We start from the raw sequence: 5000 nt of genomic DNA on the forward strand, positions 1-5000 counted from the left end.
GATAAAGAGGTGTCACAACTAGGATGCCTTCAAACTTTCAGACCAACAATGTCAGATACTTAAATTGAAACTAAGTGAGGTTGGTTGGTTCAATTTTAAACCTTGTTTAAATAATCATGGGATTACATGTCCAAGATATTAACCAAATATGCATGAAATTATGCTCTCAAATGCTTTTACGATTTTACCTTAACACAACCCGAGTAATGGCCAAATCATCTTCACAGGGATAACACTACAATATTTGAAAAGCATATTAGTGAACCTTTCTAAAAATATGCCAAAAATACAAAATGAATTCCAAAGTTAAAAAGTTAGTAACATAATGCAAATGTTGAACCAAGTTTTAGCATAAAAACTAAGATCAAACTTTTTTGTATGCATCGACAAAATTTGCAAAGTTGAACTAAATAACAAGGAATAAGAAAGTTAGGGGGCTGCCCCTGCCCAAAAAGCACATTAGATTAGTAGAAAACTTAATCGGATCATTTCCTCTCACAAAATGATATGTCACTTTATTCATCTCCTGCATGTCAAAAGCACATTGTCATTTATTTATACAAACAAAGGTCATATTAATTAGTTTCAAGGTTAAGTGAAGCTTTTCAAGAGAAGCAACAATGAAGATTATATTCCCTATAAGTGATATTATGATACATACCACCTCAGGACTATAAAAAAATATGTACTCAGCCAGAAGAATTTGCAGTTTTGGAGCTCCATTACTACTTGTTCCAAATTTAGCAGACCACCTGAATAAAATAGCAGCAAAGTCAAAAATATTGCTCAGAGGAACAAATGATTACAACATAAACAACAATGAATAAATATGCTTTTAGATTCACTATTTTTCACTATATGTTACTTTAAATTCACTATTTTTTTTCTCTTTTTTGGCTCGTGGAAGAACTAAACAATATATGGAATTATGATATGATCTTAAACTTGTTTGAACCTGTGAACTTTAAACAAAGAATAATTGCAAAGGAACCTTTATTTGACCACTCACAAGGTAAAATAGATCTAATAGTTTTAACATCTCTGTCGTCGTCATCTTCATTGTCATCAGCATTCGGCAAAGCCATTACTTGAGCAAGGCATTGAGCAATGACTTTGTAGCAACATTCTAAGTTATTTTAATGCTTGAAATTCAGTGAGGGAAGATGAGTTGGCATGTCCATTACATGAGTGTGACAGAGACGACATCACATTTTTAGATTCACTACTCCATTGTCGCTCCATCTTCCTAGGTCACTATTACCCTTTCCAAAACTTCTGTTTAGTTAGTCATTAATGTACATTACTGGTATTATTCATTACCCCAAATGGTTAGCTAGTGCTTTATTGTATTTGAGCAACTAAAAATCAAGAGACAGATTGAAAATTGAAGCAGAGATTAATAAGTAACAATCAACTTTATTAATTAATTAACAACTGCTCTATCTTTATTATAACACTAAATTTCGATATATCTAGTAGACAAACCACCACCCCATGCAAACTTGCTGCAAATAGAACAAAGAAACAAGATCATAGAGCCAAACCTGCTACTTATGTTTTAGGAAATCTGCGACTAGTTTCCAAATCTTCCCTTATACCAAAATATAAGATAAATTCAATTTAGTAGTATCAATTAACAATATCCTGCATACAGTTTACAAACACATATTGTATATGGCGAAGGAAGTGGAAAATGATATGTATTTCTCCTAATGAACACTAATGTATCCTAAAAGTGAAATAATTTCTTCGAACACACCATTAGATGTGCCTAGTTCCTCTTCCCCTATCATAATAGAGCCACCGTCTACGTATCTCACAAAATGTCTGCAGAGCAGACATAACTCATAACAGTTTGCTAATCTTAAAATATAAGGAAGTAAACACCTAATACTAATCTAAAAACTCATTATAGTTGCAAACCATGATATAAAAAAGATAAACCATAATTTTACCTTGAAATCAACCTTAGAAGAAGAGTAACAATGCGGACGAGCGGCCGATTGCAAAAATGCGCCAAATCAGATTAACAATCAAGGTTATGTGATTATTAGTGTTGATTGCTAGGGTTCGATGTCAGTATCCATGCCGATTAGGTGTGATTCAAACTTCAAATAATTTTTAGGGTTTGATCTTCAACGAATTTTAGGGTTGGGCTTCGGTTAAGAAAAGGGATGGAGGAAGGAGAGAAGAGCTTGGAGCGTGAGGAAAGAAGCTGCGACAGAAATGGTCATGAAGCTTTAATCGAAATTGGAAGGATAATGAGTGAAGATGAGATTGAGGATATAGAGGTTGAAATTTGGGGAAAGGAAAATGTGAATTAGGAGCATATCAATTCCCACTAATGATATGAAAGTTCAATAAGATAAGAGAACAATAAGGAGCATAAAAAAAGAAAAATAAATAAATAAGAAGCAGTAAACAAATAAATAAATAAAATAAAGCAAACAAGGAAACACACAAAACCCTAAAACCGAAGGTTAGATGGACTCTCTTTAGGGAAAGCATAAGAATTCTCCCCAACAGAGTCGTCAACTATCGCGGTAGGAAAAATGACAGAGTCCCCACCATCCTTTATTCGTTCCTAAGGAACAAGGAAATAATGATAAAACCTATGGGTTAAGGTGAGAAACTAGGTTCGAGAGTCAGTTAAGTAAGGGGAAGGTGTTAGGCACCCCTTACCTCCATTGTATTCAATGGGATTCTCCTACAATTTTAGGGTTAGTGTATGTTTATAAAATGCTTGCTTTAACATTCCTTATTTACTTATTTACAGGAGGTGTCACATTCAAATGAGTAAGAGACCTAAGAAAATGTTTTTATAATTGTACTCGCTAGAGTTCACAACTCTATGCCTACGTACCTCTACATGAGGTGAGGGATCAGAGTACCATAGTTCTTCTTAATAAAATGGTGATTGGTGGATTGTTTTTATCCCTTGAAAATTCTCATGCATCGGGGGAGGAGAAATATTTTTTAGAAAATGTCTCAATACACTAGGGTAGAGGTCTTACGGTTTGAAGTAATTTTGAATTGATTTTATCCCTTTATCCCTTGCAAAAGTATTATTTCAAATTGTTTATGAAAATACAATAAGAGTCATCATTATGTGGTAATCCCTTATCCCAATTTAATCTTTGAAAATCTCTTAGTTTATCCCACATCGTATCTCATGTCTTTATCCCATTTTAATCTGAAAGTATCATTTAATTTCATAAAAACATATTAAATAGGATATAATAATATAATACAAAATAAATTAAATTAAAGGTAATAAATTAACTTGAATGTCATAAGATATGTTCTTTTTCCCGATTTTATCATGTGTTATAAACCCTCGAAACCCTATGTATCATCCCCGATTTTATCCCATAATTCATGATTTAATTAACTCTAATATAAGTGATAAAACCTAATCGATTAAAATTTTATCATCACACTTAATTAACATGTCAAAAATTAACATAATAAAGATTTAATTTTTAGTTTTATTTGAAGTAATATTTAAATAGATTCATATTAATTAATAATTAACTAAGTAATTTAATTAATTAAAACTTAAATGAAAAAATAATAATTAATTAAGTTATTAAAAATTAAATGGGAAATTTTATAATTAATTATGTAATTAATTAATTAAAAGATTAAATAGAAATATTAAAGTTCACAAATAATTAAGTAACTGATTAATTAATAAAAAAACGAAAGGGGCGTATTTGAAAAAGAAATAGCAAATAGGCTAGCACTAGGGTGGGAATAAAAAAGGGGAGATCCCACTAAGACTCTGAGGCCCATTAGCGAGTCGGGATCCACAGTGAGGGAGAGTCAACGATTGACTCTCTCTGCACCATCTGATCATGATCAGAGGGGTGGAGGACGTGGAGCCCCTGCCTTTGATCAGGTTGACTGTTCAAAGTATACATATCAAAAGGTTTGAATCAACATTCAATGAAGGACTACCGTGTGCATACACGCATGAGATCTCACGTTGACGGGGTGGTCAACCGATCCAGATCTCCCTCGGGTGCCACTTGGCACGCATCCGTGTGATCCCAGAGGGTATATTAACACGCCTCATTCACAATCCCTCATTTTTCCTTTTCTTTCTCTCTCTTCTCTCTGATTCTCTCTTTGTTCTCTTAACCGCCCAGCCACCACCTTCTCCAATTTTCCGGTTGAACTTCAACCGGAAAATTCAAACATTAAAACATTATATCCCTATAACCTTTAAACCAAACCCAGAAACCTTCATAACCCCATGAACCCGATGAACCCTAACTAGGTTCGGATAAACCCTAATATTTCCCATATGAACCCTAGGGTTCATCACATCAACCCTAACCCTAAAAATCACCCAGAAACCCCCAAACCCACATCAAAACATGGATTGAACATTAAACCCCAATAAATCCCCACATACATCATGAAATCGAATAATCAACAAGGTAAACATGGCTAATAACATAAATTCAAAGCAACATTTAAAGAAAGAAATAACCAACCTTTGGATACGCGACTTCCTCGGGTAAGGTACTTTGATTCACCCTTTTCTTCTTTTCTTTTCGTTGATCTGATTCCCTCTTTCTCTAATTCTTTCTTCTCTGCTTGTTGCGAGGTCTTACCGGCAAGGAGGTCGATCTCGAATATGATTAGGGTTTAATGACAATCCTAATCCATCGGATTTCAAAGCTCTTGTAAGGGTTTGGGTTGCAGCATTTGAGGACCTTAGGTTTCTTCTCCCTCATTCATTGATTTCTTCTTTTGTTTATAGATTAGATTAGGTCTTAGTATTTTAATTAATTTGGTTGCTTTAAAAAAACTTTTGAATTTGATTGACTATGATTTGATTTGATTAGGTTTAGAAATAGATTAAGGTTTTGAACCTGGACCGATTGGTTTGTAAATTACAATTTAAAGTGTATCTGTTTTTGATAATGGAAAAAATGGATTGGATTTCAAATTATAGACTTTTGGATTCAGTTTGCGCGTAGATTTGGGGA

General features: G+C 33.5%; 1 long non-coding RNA gene across 3 annotated transcripts; it reads right to left on the reverse strand.

The window, feature by feature from the left end:
• Positions 1-276: 276 nt before the first annotated feature.
• On the reverse strand, positions 277-2422 carry LOC127129485 (uncharacterized). Of its 3 annotated transcripts, XR_007806347.1 has the most exons (3): positions 1956-2377; positions 662-752; positions 277-526 (listed from the first exon to the last, which is right to left on the reverse strand). It is a non-coding gene; the product is annotated as an uncharacterized LOC127129485 (long non-coding RNA). The 3 variants fall into 3 exon arrangements; XR_007806348.1 differs by having other exon boundaries at positions 277-752; positions 1956-2422; XR_007806349.1 differs by having other exon boundaries at positions 277-752; positions 1010-2422.
• Positions 2423-5000: the final 2578 nt, after the last annotated feature.

This window comes from Lathyrus oleraceus, chromosome 1, assembly GCF_024323335.1.
Source record: "Lathyrus oleraceus cultivar Zhongwan6 chromosome 1, CAAS_Psat_ZW6_1.0, whole genome shotgun sequence".
Lineage (NCBI taxonomy): Eukaryota > Viridiplantae > Streptophyta > Magnoliopsida > Fabales > Fabaceae > Lathyrus > Lathyrus oleraceus.